This window comes from Cajanus cajan, chromosome 1 (assembly GCF_000230855.2).
Source record: "Cajanus cajan strain Asha chromosome 1, NIPB_CcT2T_4, whole genome shotgun sequence".
Lineage (NCBI taxonomy): Eukaryota > Viridiplantae > Streptophyta > Magnoliopsida > Fabales > Fabaceae > Cajanus > Cajanus cajan.
This window is the reverse complement of record NC_138517.1, coordinates 56,117,085-56,137,894: the sequence shown is the minus strand read 5'-3', so window position 1 is coordinate 56,137,894 and position 20,810 is coordinate 56,117,085.

Below are 20,810 nucleotides of genomic sequence, written 5' to 3'. Positions count from 1 at the left end.
TTAAGAAAATCTTTGTTTATTGACGTTGTGATTTTGACAACTTGGATAGCTTCCCTTGAACCTTTCTTTTTGAATTCGGTTCATGGTACCATCATGGATTTCTTTTTTGTTTTTTGATTGTCCTTATTTTTGCCTAAAACACCCCTTTTGTGGCGTTTTAGCAGACCTTTGTTTTTTGTTTATTTTTGTAACCCTAACTTTTGCCTAGGTCACCCTTTTGTGGGATTCCTAGCGGGTCTTTTGCTCTTATTTTTGCGTAGTCCCCCTTTTTGAGTTTCCTGCCGAGCTACATTTATTTTGAAAGATTTCTTTTTACCCATGATGGCACTTGTCAAGGCCAAGGGAAGGTGCTCCAAGTTGTCACACACACTTCCACATAAAAATGATGTGGGTTTATTATTATTAAGATGATTTTAACCTCATTTATGTTTATTCAAACAGGGTTAAAAATGATGTGGTTTAGAATTTTATTATAAGCAAGAAAAGAAGCAATGAAGAATGATTTTATTATAATCATAGTGGAAACATGTGTCCTTATTTCATCACTGATATGGGTCCCAATATTGACCTCTTTTATCTCTCGGCCCTGCCCCAAATTCACGGTCTCCAATTTCTCTTGACACGGTTGGAGTAGGCGAGTTTCTTGATCTAGCAGTCTTTGCAGATCCGGAGAGATGGTCTCCTCATCACTGTCTAACTCAACCCATTCGTCCTCAACTTTGGATCTCGGTCAGAGCGAACAATTACAGACATAATTATTTTATTGGTTCTGTTTAGGTTTAGAATTTTTAATGAGGAAAGAGAGAAAAGAACAAAAGAGAGAATGATATGTGAAAAATGCCTCTTTATTGATATGTATTAAAACTGTAAAACCCTTATTTACATGAAAAGGTTCTCATGATCTCGGGTACTGATCATGAGTCCCTAAAAGAAAAGAAAAGAAAAATATGAAGGGGCCCTATCGTGGCTTGCCATTCTCTACTCCTGCTTTGGTAGAGGATTCTTGCTCACGTCGGGCGCTGTCGAATCGAAGGTGACCCACCCAGCATCAATAAGGTCTTGGACCTTATATTTGAGAACTCTGCAGTTCTCCGTTGAGTGCCCCGGTGCCCCCGAATGGTATAGACATTTATCTTGTGGATTGTACCAATCGGGGTAGGGTGGATCCATTTTCTTTGGTGGAACATAAGCTAGAAGACGTGCTTCCACTAGCTTCGGTAGGAGGTCGCTATATGTGGTCGGAAGTTTATCAAACTTCCTCACAGGGTTGTATTGCGACTTTCCCGACTTCGAAGTGGAAGAAGATGAAGAAATATTTATGGCGTTGACTCCTCCCTCCTTCTTCTTCCCGAAGGCCTTCTTAGCTTCATATGATTGGGAAGGCTTAGCCAGCTTCCCACTTTTAAGTCCTTGTTCCACTCTCTCCCCAATGGTGATGATGTCCGAGAAGAGTGTCGTTGTGTTCCCTATCATTTTATCGTAATAGGGACCAGTCAACGAGTTGATGAATAAGGACACCGTCTCCTTATCCGACAGCGGGGGCTCTATCTGTGCCGCCAACTCTCTCCATCGTTGGGCGTACGCCTTGAAAGATTCATCATTTTTCTTACTCAAGGCTTGAAGATCTGACCTATCGGGTGTTAGGTCGATGTTGTATTTATAGCGCTTGAGAAAGGCGTCGGCCAACTGCCTCCATGTGTGTACTAGATTTCCATCCAGCTGCATATACCAATTGAGTGCAGTTTCAGCCAAGCTCTCTTGAAAGCAATGGATCAAGAGCTTTTCATTTGTGGCATATGCAGCCATTTTGCGACAGTACATGGTGAGATGACTCTTAGGGCAAGTCGATCCCACATATTTTGGGAAATCTGGCACTTTAAATTTGGGAGGGAATTGGATGTCCCTCACTAAGCACATGTCGGCGGCATCTTTAATATCGAAATCATGCCCCTCCATAGCCCTTAGCCGATCCTCTAGGGCGTGGAATTGTTCCTTTGAAACCTCGGGCTCTTTAATCATGATCCCCGCCCCAAGGGGTACAGCTCGTGGAGGTTCTTCCTCATGTTCCTCCTCCTCATGATGATGGGACTCATGGTCACTGTGGTGAGACCCATGTACATTATGGTGACGCATGAGTTCCATCATTTGCGCCATTTGTTCTTTGAGCTGTGAGAGCTCGGCTGTAAGCTTCTTATTTTGGTCCTCCAGCGCTTCCATCTTCTTGATTTTCTGCGCGCGTGTGAGGACAGAGAGATGACCAGCCACTTTCTAAAATGAATGTTTTATTCTAATTAGTTTATTCATGGTATGAATACACTCTCGATGTGAGCTTGATAAGACTCCATCTTTAAGGCGCTGCCTTTTTAAGATGAAGGTTTATCACCCTTCCTAGCCTATGATCTCTCCCCAACGGAGAATCTCAATAGTCATGGGTCCCTTTTACTCACATCGAGAGGGTATTGGTGATCCTAAAATGAATAATTGATGAGGATGCATGAGGTATTATTGATAATGATGCCTATGCTCCTTACTTTTATTATATTTTCACACATTGGTTTTTCCTCTCATGTCATGACATTTTCATGCATGGGGATTATTCTTTAGACCTTATCACGAGGTTATTTATTAATGCACAAACAACTGCACATAAGCATTTACACAAACAATTCACTCATCCACGAACAGTCACGAGCGAATCACGAGGTAGGGGTATCCTGCAGAAAAGTGCATATTCAAGGTGGTTCTAACTGTTCTCACCGGTCTGAGGCCCCCAAGGTGCCCCCATTATAGGGACCCAATTCCTCTCGTCGTAAGTCGATGGAAAGCTCCAACGCACTGTCGGACTCGAGTTCATGGTTATCACCTTGAGTGATGCTTTCCGATAACGGTCTACGGGCACCTATAGTCCCATTCGACAACCGGCCGTACTGACATCCACTCCCTATGGCTTACCACTCATGCCCCCCGGGTATAGAGGGAACTGTTGTGTGCAAAGGTTTGTGTGCAATTTATATTTCAAACAATTGCGGAAAATTAAACATACAACAATTATTAAAGCCAAATAGATAAACATGTTATCATACAAGCAAGGGGTAATAAAGTAATTTTAACTATTATTTGTTAAAAATAATCTGTCACTAAATGGGACTGACTCTCGAGGCTTCCCCAGTGGAGTCGCCATCTGTCGCCACCGGCCCGAGACGGGCTTTCGGCACTCGCGAAGGATGGTTGGACTCTTTTATTGGTTTAAAAATATGGATTGCTAGAATGACTTATTCTCAAACTGAGACCTCGTCAAACGAGCAATTTTATTAAAAGGCTCACCAATCCATGTTAATCCCAAGCGGGACCCTCCATAGATTAGCGGTTTTCATAAAAAGGAAGGGTTCATGGAGTCGCCACCAATGTTTTACTCAAAACATTGGAAAAAGGGATAAGGCAATTGATTTTATAAATCAACTTCGGCCATTACAACCAGAGTTGGGTAAGGGAGTCGGTTACGCGTGGGGAAGGTGTTAGCACCCCACAGCGCCCCTTTCGGGTTCCCTATGACAGATTATTTATTAAATAATAGCGCAAAATTACTAAATTACCCCTATTTATTATAAGCGATTGTAAATTAAATATCTACATGATGATAGATTTAAATATACACACAGAAAACAGTAAAAGGAAGGACTTAAGAAGAAACCTTTGAAGCGTGCTTTTATATTCAAGTAAAACTGGGAAGCTTTTTGGCGTTCCCTCGCTCTACAAGCCCGCTCGCTCCCTCCTATAAAATTTTAACTATGGAAATCCGGAGGATTTCCCTTCGACTAGGTTCGAATCTCCAAGCTAAATGCTCGGAATTCCAGAACTTCGTCGGATCGACTCCCAGAGAGATTTCTAGGGCAGAACACTGCTCAAAAACCCCAGAATACTCAAGGAGGGAGTCAAAACTCAGTGTAAAAGTGTCAAATGACGTCCCATTGACGTCATATTTATAGGGAAGAAGCTCAATACGGTTTATGAGGGTCAATACGGTCAACATTGAAATTTTGAACTAATACGGCCGTATTGAATTCAATACGGCCGTATTGAAGTTCAAAAAACCTCAATACGGCCGTATTGAAGTTCAGTGCGGCCGTATTGAAGTTCAGTGCAGCCGTATTGAATTCAATGCAGCCGTATTGAAGTCCAGAAACTTCAATACGGCCGTGTAGACCCCTAAAATTGTCCGGGTCAGAAATAAAGCTTGAAGACTCTCGAAGACTGAAGGATAATCAGCCAGAAGGACTCCTCGAAGGCCCTAGGAGGGTTCTCTGTAGGTCCAGAGGTCTTAGAATAGTTTAAAATAAAGAAGTGGAGGGAAAAAGCCCAATACGGCCGTACTGAACTCAATACGGCCGTATTGAAGCTTCAATACGGCCATACTGAAGTCAGTACGACCGTATTGACACTTCAATACGACCGCTGCGAACTCAATACGGGCGTATTGAAATTTCTGACTTTCAATACGACCGTATTGAACCCCAATACGACCGTATTGAAGTTCAAAAATTTCAATACGGCCGTATTGGCCCTGTAGGCCGTACTGCGCCTATTCCCTATAAATATGACGTCAATTGGACGTCATTCCACACTTTTTCACTCAGTTTGGACTCCCTCCTTGAGTATTCTGGGGTTTTTGAGCAGTGTTCTGCCCTAGAAATCTCTCTGGGAGTCGATCCGACGAAGTTCTGGAATTCCGAGCACTTAGCTTGGAGATTCGAACCTAGTCGAAGGGAAATCCTCCGGATTTCCATAGTCAAAAGTTTTTAGGAAGGAGCGAGCGAGCTTGTAGAGCGAGGGAACGCCAAAAAGCTTCCCAGTTTTACTCAATATATAAAAGCACGCTTCAAGAGGTTTCTTCTTAAATCCTTCCTTTTACTGCTTTCTGTGTGCATATTTAAACTGTCATCATGTAGATAGTTAATTTATAATCGCTTATAATAAATAGGGGTAATTTAGTAATTTTACGCTATTATTTTAGAAATAATCTGTCATAGGGAACCCGAAAGGGGCGCTGTGGGGTGCTAACACCTTCCCCACGCGTAACCGACTCCCTTACCCAACTCTGGTTGTAGTGGCCAAAGTTGATTTTTAAATCAATTGCCTTATCCCTTTTTCCAATGTTTTGAGTAAAACATTGGTGGCGACTCCACGAACCCTCCTTTTATGAAAACCACTAATCCATGGAGGGTCCCGCTTGGGATTAATATGGATTAGTGAGCCTTTTAATAAAATTGCTCGTTTGACGAGGTCTCAGTTTGAGAATAAGTCATTCTAGCAATCCATTATTTTTAAACAATTAAACGAGTCCAACCATCCTTCGCGAATGCCGAAAGCCCGTTTCGGGCCGGTGGCGACAGATGGCGACTCCACTGGGGAAGCCTTGAGAGTCAGTCCCATTTAGTGACAGATTATTTTTAACAAATAATAGTTAAAATTACTTCATTACCCCTTGCTTGTATTATAATATGTTTATCTATTTGGCTTTAAATAACTGTTGTTTGTTTAAAATTCCGCAAATTGTTTGGAATAAATTGCACACAAACCTTTGCACACAACAGTTCCCTCTATACCCGGGGGCATGAGTGGTAATCCATAGGGAGTGGATGTTAGTACGGCCGGTTGATGGGTTTATAGGAGCCTATGAGACCGTTGTCGAAAAGCATCACTCAAGGTGATAACCATGAACTTGAGTCCGACGGTGCGTTGGAGCTTTCCATCGACCTACGACAAGAGGAATTGGGTCCCTATAATGGGGGCACCTTGGGGGCCTTTGACCAAGTGAGAACAGTTAGATCCTCCTTGAATATGCACTTTTCTGCAGGAGACCCCTACCTCGTGATTCGCTCGTGACTGTTCGTGGATGAGTGAATTGTTTGTGTAAATGCTTATGTGCAATTGTTTGTGCATTAATAAATAACCTCGTGATAAGGTCTAAGAATAATCCCCATGCATGAAAATACCATGACATGAGAGGAAAAATCATGTGTGAAAATATAATAAAAGTAAGGAGCATAGGCATCATTATCAATAATACCTCATGCATCCTCATCATCATTTATAGGTTCACTAATACCCTCTCGATGTGAGTGAAAGAGACCCGTGACTATTGAGATTCTCCGTTGTGGAGAGATAATAGCCTAGGGAGGGTGATAAACTTTCATCTTAAAAAGGCAGCGCCTCAAAGATGAAAGATTATCAAGCTCACATCAAGAGTGTATTCATATCATAAATAAGCTAATTAGAATAAACATTCATTTTAGAAAGTGGCTGGTCATCTCTCTGTCCTTACGCGCGCACAGAGAATCAAGAAAATGGAAGCGCTAGAGGAACAAAACAAGAAGCTCACGACCGAGCTTTCACAGCTCAAAGAGCAGATGGCGCAAATGTTGGAACTCATGCGTCACCATAACATTCATGGATCTCATCACAGTGACCATGGGTCCCATCATGAGGGAGAGGAGGAGGAGCATGAAAAAAATCCTCCACATGCCATACCTCTTGGGGCTGGAATCATGATTAAAGAGCCCGAGGTTTCAAAAGAACAATTCCACGCCCTAGAGGATCGGTTGAGGGCTATGGAGGGGCATGACTTCGATATTAAAGATGCCGCCGACATGTGTTTAGTAAGGGATATTCAATTCCCTCCCAAATTTAAAGTGCCAGATTTCCCGAGATACGTGGGATCGACTTGCCCCAAGAGTCATCTCACCATGTACTGCCGAAAGATGGCTGCATATGCCACAAACGAAAAGCTCTTGATCCACTGCTTCCAAGAGAGCTTGGCTGATACCGCGCTCAACTGGTATATGCAGCTAGATGGAAATCTAGTACACACATGGAGGCAGTTGGCTGACGCCTTTCTCAAGCGCTACAAATACAACATCGACCTAACACCCGATAGGTCAGATCTTCAAGCCTTGAGAAAGAATAATGATGAATCTTTCAAGGCGTACGCCCAACGTTGGAGGGAGTTGGCGGCACAGATAGAGCCCCCGCTGTCAGATAAGGAGACGGTGTCCCTATTCATAAACTCGTTGACCGGTCCCTATTATGACAAGATGATAGGGAACACGACAACACTCTTCTCGGACATCATCACCATTGGCGAAAGAGTGGAACAAGGGCTGAAAAGTGGGAAGCTAGCTGGGCTTTCCCAATCATTTGAAGCCAAGAAGACCTACGGGAAGAAGAAGGAAGGAGGAGTCAATGCCGTAAATATTTCTTCATCTTCTTCCACTTCGAAGTCAGGAAAGTCGCAATTCACCCCTGTGAAGAAGTTTGATAAACTTCCGACCACCTACAGCGATCTCCTGCCGAAGCTAGTAGAAGCCAAACTTCTAGCTTACGTTCCACTAAAGAAGATTGATCCACCTCACCCCTATTGGTACAAACTGCAAGACAAATGTCTATACCATTCGGGGGCATCGGGGCATTCAACGGAGAATTGTAGAGCTCTCAAAAATAAGGTCCAAGACCTTATCGATGCAGGGTGGATCACTTTTGATTCAACAGCGCCCGACGTGAGCAAAAATCCTCTACCAAAGCAGGAGTAGAGAGAAGAACAAGCCACGATAGGGCCCCTTCATATTTTTCTTTTAGGGACTCATGATCAGTACCCGAGATCATGAGGACCTTTTCATGTAAATAAGGGTTTTGTACAGTTTTATATACATACATCAATAAAGAGGCATTTTCACATTACTCTCTTTTTGTTCTTTTCTCTCTTTCCTCATTAACATTAATAATTCTAAACCTAAACAGAACCAATAAAATAATTATGTCTATAATTGTTCGCTCTGACCGGGATCCAAAAGTGAATGGGTTGAGTTGGAGAGTGATGAGGAGATCATCTCTCCGGATCTGCAAAGACTGCTAAAACGAGAAGCTCGCTTACTCCAACTCGTCAAGAGAAATTGGAGACTATAAATTTGGGGCATGGCCGAAAGATAAAAGAGGTCAACATTAGGACCCATACCAGTGATGAAATAAGAACACATGTTTCCGCTATGATTATAATAAAATCATTCTTCATTGCTTCTTTTCTTGCTTATAATAAAATTCTAAACCACATTATTTTTAACCCTGTTTGAATAAACATGAATGAGGTTAAAATCATCTTAATGATAATAAACCCACATCATTTTTATGTGGATGTGTGTGTGACAACTTGGAGCACCTTTTCTTGGCATCAATAAGTGCCATCATGGATAAAAGAAATCCTAAAGATAATAAGCTCGGCAGGAAACCCAAAAAGGGGACTGCGCAAAAATAAGAGCAAAAGACCCGCTAGGAATCCCACGAAAGGGTGACCTAGGCAAAAGATAGGGTTACAAAAATAAACAAAAACAAAGGTCCGCTAAAACGCCACAAAAGGGTGTTTTAGGCAAAAATAAGGACAATCAAAAAACAAAAGGAATCCATGATGGTACCATGAACCAAATTCAAAAAGAAAGGTTCAAGGGAAGCTATCCAAGTTGTCGAATCACAACATGATTTTTTAACTTCATAAGTGTTTAATCAAACAAGCCTAAACACTTAAGCCTACCTTGGCCACCCATTCTTACAAAAAACCATTTCTGAAAAAATAAATCCCCTCTAAAACACAAACTTCAGAATAAAAATATCTTTCTTTTCTTTTCTCTCTTGTCCCAAAAGGATTTTAGGATAATCTAGTGGAAGCACGGAGAAATAAATCATCACTGATAATGGATCTAATCTGAATAATAAAATGGTGGAAGAACTGTGCCAAGAATTCAAGATCCAACATCACAACTCTTCCCCATATCGGCCAAAGATGAATGGGGCAGTCGAGGCAACCAATAAGAACAAAAAAAAAATATGGTGCAAAAGACGGTTGTCTCATTTAAAGACTGACACGAGATGTTACCCTTCGCTCCTCATGGCTATAGGACTTCAGTACGTCCATTTACAGGAGCTACTCCATTCTCACTCGTTTATGGGGTGGAGGCAGTTCTACCCATCGAAGTCGAGATATTCTATCTAAGGGTGATCATGGAAACAAAACTTTCCGAGGCAGAATGGGTTCAAAGCCAATATGACCAGTTGAACCCTATCAAAAAGAAACGGCTGAACGCCATATGCCATGGTCAAGCCTATCAGAGGAAGATCAAAAAGGCTTTTGACAAGAAAGTCCACCCTCGAGTCTACCATGAGGGAGAGTTGGTAATGAAGAAATTACTACCAACTCAAAAGGACAAAATCGGAAAGTGGGCCCCAAATCACGAAGGACCGTATGTGGCAAAGCGAGCTTTCTCAAAAGGAGCATTAATCCTCATAGACATGGATGGAGAAGAACTTCGATACCCAGTCAACGCTGACGTGGTAAAGAAGTACTATGCTTGAAGACGTTGCTTGCATAGGCCCGCTAGGATGAAAACCCAAAAAGGGCATCCTAGGCAAAAGTTAGGGCAAAACAAAAAGCCCGCCAGTACAAGGGTACTAGGCAAAACAAAGGCAAAATTATCCCCGCTAGGATACGTCCTAGGCAAAAGTTAGGGGCAAAAGAATAAGATGTAAAAGCAAAGCAAGCAACGATCGCTTGAATCGAAAACCGAAAGGCGGATCAAGTGATTATTTTCTAGAAGCAAGCGTCTTGCAGCATCTACACTCCTGGCTCAGGCCGAAGCAATTAGGGGAACGTAAAGAGCAACAATTACAGATATAATTGTTAAGCCCAATGTATATAGCCTACCCTGGCCAGCCATTCTTCAGAAATTCCCTTTGTAAATCTTTCTGTATAAACATTTGTGAATATCAATAAAATATCCATTTGTTTCTTTTCTTTCTTGACCTTGTGATTATGCCTTTAAATTGATGTTTCTAAAAATTGTACGAAACTCTTAATAATCGGTCAATAAAAGAAAATTGGAGGGGTTCCTGTAAAATCCATAATCTCCTGCATAAAGGCTCACAAAAAATACTCCCTCGCGTCAAGAGAAAGTCCTCCAAGAAGAAGAGGATAGGGAGAGCCACTCACTTTTCTAAATAAATGAACAAAAATAAAAAATTGTATTGCATTTGTGCATCACACACACATTAGTTGCACATTCAAAGACCTTATCATGAGGCAACCGCATAAAATAGAAAAATAGAAAATTGCTTGTGTATGACAGCAGCAAGCAAAATACAAAGATTCAGAAAATCAACAGCATCATACAGAATAACTGAGCCTGGAGAGGCTTGCTGAAAGAATACTCTCAAAATAACTGAGCCTGGAGAGGCTTGCCGAAAAAATACTCTCAGAATAATTGAGCCTGGAGAGGCTTGCCGAAACAATACTCCCACAGAATAACTGAGCCTGGAGAGGCTTGCCGAAAAAATACTCTCAGAATAATTGAGCCTGGAGAGGCTTGCCGAAACAATACTCTCACAGAATAATTGAGCCTGGAGAGGCTCGCCGAAATAATACTCCTACAAAATAACTGAGCCTGGAGAGGCTTGCCGAAATAATACTCTCTCATAATAACTGAATTTAATTTCTTTAGCACTTTTAATTTCTGTACAGCAAAAGCCAAAAACATAAAAAAGGCAAAATACAGAAAAAGCCAAATCAGAAGAAAAGGCAAAATACAGAAAAAGCCGAAAATAAAAAAGGCAAGGATATAGAAAATCCAACAAACAATTTGTACCGAATAACTAAGCCTGGAGAGGCTTACCAAAATAATACTCCACATCCTCCACAGTATGCAGAATAACTGAGCCTGGAGAGGCTCGCAGAAATAATACTCCCCAGAGGGAACCTCAGCTCAAGCTCACGGGAAAATCCCCAGCGAGAGCTATCAAAGCAAGATCGACGCAATCCCCAATGGAAGTGCGATCATCCAAACAGTATATACAAGTCAAAGGACTTAACACTTCCTCAGTGGAAGATAGCTCTCCGACTCAAAGCGCTGAGCGAGGCTAAGCCTGTAGAGGCTTCCTAAATAATACTCTGGGATACAATAAGATCCCCAAATCCCCAATCGCCTACTCAAGAGGCATCCCTGCAAAAAGGAGAAGAAAATCAAAAATATCAATAAGTATTCCCCAAGTGGAATCCGGCTCTTAGCCAAACATCGAACGTCAAGCCGATACGCCTAACAGAAGAGGCTAATCAAAATCAACGACGAAATCCCCCAGCGGATAACAGCCTACACAGAGGCAACAAAATCCAAAAATTAAAAAGAGATACCCGAATAAGGATGAACCGGGATACTCCACCAACGTCAAAGGACGTCAGCCAAACATAAGGCATCGCTCAATTCAAGAAGAGCATCTGTGTCTACACCCCAAGGAAACAGAAATTCCTCAATGGGTACCAACAATGCAATACAAGTTGGGGCACAGGAACCTATGAATGACTGCACATCCCCTAGACGGATCCCTGCGTTATCCAGCCCTCAGTGGCACCAAAATCAAAATCAAACCGTCAAAGCAGCATCGTGGACTGTGGAGACAAAAATCATCTCAAATCCCTGGAGAGGGCAAACTCACATTGCCAATGTCGTCAAGAACACGGAGGCAGACCCTGGAGAGGGCAAACTCACCCTGGAGAGGGCAAGACTCACGCACAAGTCTGGAGAGGCGACGACTAATACTCACCCCGGAGAGGGCAAACTCACCCTGGAGAGGGCAAACTCACCCTGGAGAGGGCAAGACTCACGCACAAGTCTGGAGAGGCGACGACTAATACTCACCCCAGAGAGGGCAAACTCACCCCGGAGAGGGCAAACTCACCCTGGAGAGGGCAAACTCACCCTGGAGAGGGCAAGACTCACGCACAAGTCTGGAGAGACGACGATTAATACTCACCCTGAAGAGGGCAAACTCACCCTGGAGAGGGCAAGACTCACGCACAAGTCTGGAGAGGCGACGACTAATACTCACCCCGGAGAGGGCAAACTCACCCCGGAGAGGGCAAACTCACCCTGGAGAGGGCAAACTCACCCTGGAGAGGGCAAGACTCACGCACAAGTCTGGAGAGGCGACGATTAATACTCACCCTGGAGAGGGCAAACTCACCCTGGAGAGGGCAAGACTCACGAGGCGACGATTAATACTCACCCTGGAGAGGGCAAGACTCACGCTACCAAAGTGACTAGAAGCGCGGAGGTATGCACCAACCTGGAGAGGCTACTCAACAATTTTCCCACCTGAAGACACTACAAGTCGGAAGGATGGCACATCACCCGGACAATTGGGTCAACTCCTTTACTTGTCAGCCGGTACACCAAAAGACCGTTTGACTAAGTAAAGGGGGGGCAGCTGTAGACCCCTAAAATTGTCCGGGTCAGAAATAAAGCTTGAAGACTCTCGAAGACTGAAGGATAATCAGCCAGAAGGACTCCTCGAAGGCCCTAGGAGGGTTCTCTGTAGGTCCAGAGGTCTTAGAATAGTTTAAAATAAAGAAGTGGAGGGAAAAAGCCCAATACGGCCGTACTGAACTCAATACGGCCGTATTGAAGCTTCAATACGGCCATACTGAAGTCAGTACGACCGTATTGACACTTCAATACGACCGCTGCGAACTCAATACGGGCGTATTGAAATTTCTGACTTTCAATACGACCGTATTGAACCCCAATACGACCGTATTGAAGTTCAAAAATTTCAATACGGCCGTATTGGCCCTGTAGGCCGTACTGCGCCTATTCCCTATAAATATGACGTCAATTGGACGTCATTCCACACTTTTTCACTCAGTTTGGACTCCCTCCTTGAGTATTCTGGGGTTTTTGAGCAGTGTTCTGCCCTAGAAATCTCTCTGGGAGTCGATCCGACGAAGTTCTGGAATTCCGAGCACTTAGCTTGGAGATTCGAACCTAGTCGAAGGGAAATCCTCCGGATTTCCATAGTCAAAAGTTTTTAGGAAGGAGCGAGCGAGCTTGTAGAGCGAGGGAACGCCAAAAAGCTTCCCAGTTTTACTCAATATATAAAAGCACGCTTCAAGAGGTTTCTTCTTAAATCCTTCCTTTTACTGCTTTCTGTGTGCATATTTAAACTGTCATCATGTAGATAGTTAATTTATAATCGCTTATAATAAATAGGGGTAATTTAGTAATTTTACGCTATTATTTTAGAAATAATCTGTCATAGGGAACCCGAAAGGGGCGCTGTGGGGTGCTAACACCTTCCCCACGCGTAACCGACTCCCTTACCCAACTCTGGTTGTAGTGGCCAAAGTTGATTTTTAAATCAATTGCCTTATCCCTTTTTCCAATGTTTTGAGTAAAACATTGGTGGCGACTCCACGAACCCTCCTTTTATGAAAACCACTAATCCATGGAGGGTCCCGCTTGGGATTAATATGGATTAGTGAGCCTTTTAATAAAATTGCTCGTTTGACGAGGTCTCAGTTTGAGAATAAGTCATTCTAGCAATCCATTATTTTTAAACAATTAAACGAGTCCAACCATCCTTCGCGAATGCCGAAAGCCCGTTTCGGGCCGGTGGCGACAGGCCGTATTGAGTTCAGTGCGGCCGTATTGAAGTTCAAAATGTTCAATACGGCCGTACTGAACCTCTGGGAGGCCGTATTGGGCTTCATTCCTCCCACTTTTCTTATTTTAGCTATCCTAAGACCTCTAGACCTATAGAGAACCCTCCTTGGGCCTTCTGGAAGTCCTTCTGGCTGATCTTCCTTCAGTCTTCGAGAGTCTTCAAGCTTTATTTCCGACCCGGACAATTTTAGGGGTCTACAGCACCTATAGACCCATTCGACAACCGGCCGTACTAACATCCACTCCCTATGGTTAATCACTCATGCCCCCGGGTATAGAGGGAACTGTTGTGTGCAAAGGTTTGTGTACAGTTTGTATTTCAAACAATTGCGGAATTTTAAACATACAACAGTTATTTAAAGCCATATAATAAATCATGTTATTATACAAGCAAGGGGTAACGAAGTAATTTTTTAACTATTATTTGTTAAAAACAATCTGTCACTAAATGGGACTGACTCTCGAAGCTTCCCCAGTGGAGTCGCCATCTGTCGCCACCGGCCCAAACGGGCCTCGGCGGTCGCGAAGACGGTCGAGCTCGTCTTTATTTTAGTTTTGAAAATGTATTGGATTATTAGAACGACTTGTTCTCAAACTGAGACCTTGTCGATCTTATCCAATTTATTTATTAAATGTCTCACCAATCCATGTTAATCCCAAGCGGGACCCTCCATGGATTAGCGGTTTTCACAAAAAGTAGGGTTCGTGGAGTCGCCACCAATGTTTTACTCAAAACATTGGAAAAAGGGATAAGGCAATTGATTTTATAAATCAACTTTGGCCATTACAACCAGAGTTGGGTAAAGGAGTCGGTTACGCGTGGGGAAGGTGTTAGCACCCCACAGCGCCCCTTTCGGGTTCCCTATGACAGATTATTTCTAAAATAACAGTGTAAAATTACTAAATTACCCCTATTTATTCTAAGCAATTATAAATTAACTATCTACATGATGACAGTTTAAATATGCACACAGAAAGCAGTAAAAGGAAGGATTTTAAGAAGAAACCTTTGAAGCGTGCTTTTATATATTTCGTAAAACTGGGAAGCTTTTTGGCGTTCCCTCGCTCTACAAGCCCGCTCGCTCCCTCCTATAAAATTTTGACTATGGAAATCCGGAGGATTTCCCTTCGACTAGGTTCGAATCTCCAAGCTAAGTGCTCGGAATTCCAGAACTTCGTCGGATCGACTCCCAGAGAGATTTCTAGGGCAGAACACTGCTAAAAAACCCCAGAATACTCAAGGAGGGAGTCAAAACTGAGTGTGAAAGTGTGGAATGACGTCCAATTGACGTCATATTTATAGGGAATAGGCGCAATACGGTCTACAGAATCAATACGGCCGTATTGAAATTTTTGAACTTCAATACGGTCGTATTGAAGTTCAATACGGCCGTATTGAAATTCAGAAATTTCAATGCGCCCGTATTGGGTTCACTGCGGCTGTATTGAAGCTTCAATACGGCCGTATTGGGCTTCATTCCCTCCACTTCCTTATTTTAAGCTACTCCAAGACCTCTAAATCTACAGATAGCCATCCTATGGTCTTCTAGGAGTCCTTCTGGCTGACTTTTCCTTCGATCTTTGAGGGTCTTCGAGTTTTATTTCCGACCCGGACAATTTTAGGGGTCTACATGGGCCCAAGCCCAAGGAAAGCCCACTACTTTATTTTGTTGGGCTTTGTTTCAAGCCCATTAGATTAGGGTTAGCATAGGAGTGGGCCTTAGTGCCATGTATTTCTTTTGGGCCTTGTATTTTCGGCCTAGTAGTGTAGGAATGTCATTTAGAGGTCATGTGAATTTAGGGTTAATTAGGTTACATGTGAATCTCCATTAGCATGTAATTAGAAGCACATTTGGAGTGCATTTCGGCCATGTGCTACACATGCACAAGGTGTGATCCGAAATGCAACTCAAATAGCTTCCTAATTACATGCCAAATGAGTGCACATGGGGGGGTGGCCGGTTGGCACCAAAATTTGAATTTTAGAATTCAAATTTTGGCGCCTAGAGTTAAGTTAACCATACCATGGTTTTACTTAACTCTAGGTGAACCCAACTTAAACCCTTAACCTAATTTCTATTATAAATACTTGTATGACCGGATTGTAGGATACTTTTGGATGATATATTGATGAGATTTCTTACCATAGAAATTGCCTATCCGAAAGTCACTCTCCTAAACTCTACCCTACTTGAGATCCTCTCCTTGTAGAGTTAGGAAAGCATTCCTTCTTCTGGACTTAGCTAGACGCAAGCTAGAGTCACATTGGAGCTTCTTGGAGCCTCCATTCCTTGTCAATCTTCCAAGGAACCGAGGAGCATTGAGGGAATTCTTGAGGATTTCCAAGTGGAACCTCATCAATACCACTTGATGGAGTTTAGGTTGAAGCAATGGAGTGATTCTTGCTTCTTGTGACCTTCTCCGAAATTTGAAGACCTTTTCCTTGAGCTTTCCACGGATTGAATGATGGAGGAAGATGAATGGAATGATAGGAGGATCCCTAAGCTAAGGATGGAAGCATCCAAGCTAAAGATCCAAATGAAAGCTCACTTTCAAGCTTAGGAATGGAGGTTTTCCTAAGACTAGGTTTAGTGAGATTTTGGTGACTCTTGGAGAGAATATGGCTGAAGTAAAATTCAGAATTCTCATTCATTCAAAAGTGTTTACAATAGTGAAGGATTCAAGCATATAAACACACGGATCAAGGAGCCATCACATGTGCACTAAAAGTGGCGCCAATTTGAATTCAAATTTGAATTTGAATTCAAATTGAACGTCCACTTGTCCTAAGCCATGTGCAGCCCTTCCTTCTAGATTATTAATTGCATTTAGAGGTAATTTAGGGTTCATTTGAATGTACACATGTGCAGCCACGTTTGGCACAAAACATGTGACTCAAATGAAACTCTAATTACTCCTAAATGTAATTAACATTCTATGATTCATGCTTTATTACTTAATCCTTCTAATTTCCTATTCTAATGGCCTAAATACAATGGCCAAGCAAATACAATGGAAAGGAAAAATTACAAGAATGAAAATGAGCCTAATATTGGGTACCAAAAGCCCAAAGCTAGGCCCAACAAGCCTAAAACCTAAAATGCTACTCTATGTGGTCCAAAATACAAGACCAAAATATAGGAAACCTATACTAACATGATATATACAAGATATAAAGAAATAGCTAAAACAAGATATAGCCCATGAGAAATTCAACTTGGGCCTTCCAAGCCCATCGGGCCCATTGGGCCTTGACTGGCCCAATCCTCCATGTCTAACCCACTCCTCTTGGCTCCTTCAATATTTCACCCCTTGCTTTCCTAGGCATGATTCCATCAGACCTTGAGATTTAGCCTTTTAAGAGGGTTAGTTCACTTTGTTCCAAACAAAACCACTCTCAGCAAGGATGTTAAAATCCTGCTAGATAAAGGGGGTGTTAAAATGTGATACAAACTTCTATAATAAGCTAGATCATTATAGAAAATACATAGATGTATGCTAGTAACTACTAGATGATATAAATTCTAGAATTATGTAGACAATTACATATAGATAGAAAGCTCTAGAATAGATATCTCTAGAATCTTCTACATAAAACATGAATGGTGAAGTTGAGGCCTATAAATAGGCCATGTACCCAACATTTGTATCCCAAGCAACTAGTAAGTCATTTTCACTACTCAAATCTATTCCAACTATTCCTCTAAGCTAGTTTTCCTCTCAACTAAGCCTATCATTAAAAATTTTCCTCCCCATTCTTTCTACCAATCAAAGAAGGTTTTACTATTTGATAATTCATAAACTAACAATGGTATCAGAGCTACATACGGTGATCTACTGGGCGTAGAAATATTACCCCACTACTTCCAAAAAAATTTCCAATAGTCTATAATTCTAATCCATGGCCAACACCATTCAACCATCATTTATCCCTATTCCTATTTTTAATGGTGAAAATTATGATTTTTGGAGTACAAAAATGAAGACATATTTCACCTTCCAAGATTTATGGGACACGCTAGAAGAAGGATTTTCTACTCCAGAAGACACCTCATCCCTTACTACGGCTCAAAAAAAGGAGTTGAAAGAGAATAAACAAAAGAATTCAAAGGTGTTATTCATTTTGCAACAAGTTGTGATCGACCCAATTTTTCCTAGAATAATGGGTGCAACAATAGCGAAAGAAGCATGGACTACTCTGCAAGAGGAGTTCGAAGGAAGTGAAAAGGTACGTGCCGTAAAATTACAAACTCTACGGCGTAACTTTGAATTGTTAAATATGAAGGAATGAGAAAATTCTAATTAGTGTTCCCCGTAAATATGATCCAATCATGACAACGATTGAGCAAACAAAAGATCTATCTACCTTATCTGTAATAGAGTTGATGGGGTCACTTGAAGCTTATGAGCAAAGGTTGAATAGGCATGATGAGGACCCAACTGAAAATGCCTTTCAATCAAAGCTCAAATTATACGGTCTCAAAATAAAGAAAACAGGAATAATGGAGAAACTTCTAGAAATAAAGAGAATTCTAGAAATTTCTCTAGAAATTATCAGAATGAATATCCTCCATGCGGCATTTGCAAGAGGAAAAATCATGCCGAGAAAGACTGTCGATATCGTGGAAAGCCATAATGCCGCCACTGCAAAAAAGTTGGACATGTGGAGAAGTATTGCCGCAACAAAAATAAGCATCAAGCAAACTTTGCTGAAGAGAAAGATGGTGAGCAACATCTTTTCTATGCTAGCCAAGATTCCAATAGTGAAACAAGTGGAAGTTGGTACTTGGATAGCGGTTGCAGCAATCATATGGCCAAAGATTCAAGCATCTTCAAAGATATTGACGAATCCGTCAAAGTGAAAGTTTGAATGGGGAACGACACTATCATTGAATCAAACAAAAGGCAAAGGCACAATTATGGTGGAGACGAAGAAAGGTACGAGACTTATTACTGATGTTCTACTAGTTCCCAATCTCAAAGAAAGTCTCTTGAGCATTGGCCAAATGATGGAGAAAGGTTATACTCTCCATTTCGAAAGAGACACTTGTAAAATATATGACAATAAAAAGCTAGAGATTGGCCAAGTAAAAATGGAGAAGAGGAATAGAAGTTTCCCTATAAGCCTAAGACAAGGCCCTAACATTGCCATGAAAGCATAAGTAGACGAATCATGGCTTTGGCATTGAAGATTTGGCCACTTTAATTCGCATGCCTTAAAGTTATTATATCAAAAAAATATGATGAGAAATACCCCATTCCTAAAAGAGAACAGTGAAGCTTGTGAAGGATGTCTCCTTGGCAAGCAACACCGACTGCCATTTTCAACAAGCAAAGCATGGAGAGCAAATGACTTGTTGGAGCAGATCCATACAGATATATGTGGACCAATGCGGACGTCATCACTCCATAACAATAGGTATTTCATTCTCTTCATAGATGATTCTTCTAGAATGACTTGGGTCTACTTCATAAAATAAAAATTAGAAGTCTTTGGTATTTTCAAGAAGTTTAAGACCCTTGTCGAAAAGCAAAGTGGCAAACAAATAAAAGTACTTAGTGTTAGAAAAGAATGGCCTAATCCAAGAGGGGGGGTGAATTGGATTTAATGACCCTTTAAAAATTTATCAGAGTTTTTTGGATCTTAATTTCAATCAAAACTTTTCTATGACAGAATCTTCAAATGAAGCATTCTTAAAGACTTGTTACAATGATATGAATGCAATGTGCAACTTGATTACAAGATAATGATGTTCAAATATAATATCCAATTATAGATTTAACCCATCTAAATTCACATACACATGTTAATCAAGTTTTATCTTCTTTAAAGCTCAACCAAGAAATTGCAAAACAAGAGATAAGGTTGAAGAAGATTGCACAAGTCTTTTATACTGGTTCAGCCACTCCACATGTGACCTACATCCAGTCCTTAATCACCACCTGATTAAGATTTTTCCACTATCTTTAAGCAAGAAGGTTTACAAGCAAACACACATGCATATACTTCACTACTAAAAGATAATCACTTTCTTGACCCCAAGAAAGCACCCCTTGTAGATCCCACTACTGTCGCCACCCGTCGAAATGGACATTGGCATTCGCGACGATGGTCGGACTCTTTTTTTAGTTTTGAAAGATGATGGATTGTTAGAACGACTTATTCTCAAACTGAGACCTCATCGAGCTAACAATTTTGTTTAAATGGCTCTCACCAATCCATGTTAATCCCAAGCGGGACCCTCCATGGATTAGTGGTTTTCGCAAAAAGAAGGGGTTCTTGGAGTCGCCACCAATGTTTTACTCAAAACATTGGAAAAAGATATAAGGCAATTGATTTTCACAAATCAACTTTGGCCATTACAACCAGAGTCGGGTAACGGAGTCGGTTACGTGCGAGGAAGGTGTTAGCACCCCACAACGCCCCTTTCGGGTTCCCTATGACGGATTATTTCATAAATAATAGTGTAAAGTTACTAAATTACCCCTATTTATTAGAAACGATTATGAGTAAAATATTTACATGATGAAAACTCTAAACATGCAATGCAACAATCAAAAAGCAATAAATAAAAGCAGTAAAAGAAGGGATTTGGAAAGAAACCTTCGAAGCGGGCTTTTATATATTCAAAACGAAGTTTAGGAGGCTTTTTAGCGCTCCTTCCCACTACACGTCCTCTCGCTCCTTTCCCTAAAGATAATTTTTACTATGGAAATCAAAGAGATTTCCCTTCGACTTGTTCGAGTCTCAAGCTAATGGCTCATGACTCAAGAACTTCGTCGGATTGGCTCTCGGAGAGACTTCTAGGGCAGAGAATAGCTCAAAAACCCAAGAATACTCAGCACGAGGGTCCAGAAGTGTGGAAAAAGTGTGGAATGACGTGCAAATGACGTCCTATTTATAGGATTGAGGTGCAATACGGCCTGGGAGGTCAATACGGCCCGTACTGGGTTTTTGAACTACAGTACGGCCGTATTGAATTTGGTACGACCGTACTGAAGTTCAAAAACTTCAGTACGGCCGTATTGAGTTCACTACGGCCGTATTGCAGTTCAAATGGCTCAGTACGGCCGTACTGAACCTCTGGGAGGGTGTATTGAGCTCCAATCCTCGCACACCCTTATTCTAAGCTACTCTAAGACTTCTAGACCTACAAAGAACCATCCTAGGGTCTTCCAGGAGTCCTTCCGACTGACTTTCCTTCGGTCTTCGAGAGTCTTTGAGTCTTATTTCCGACCCGGACAATTTTAGGGGTCTACAGCTGCCCCCCCTTTACT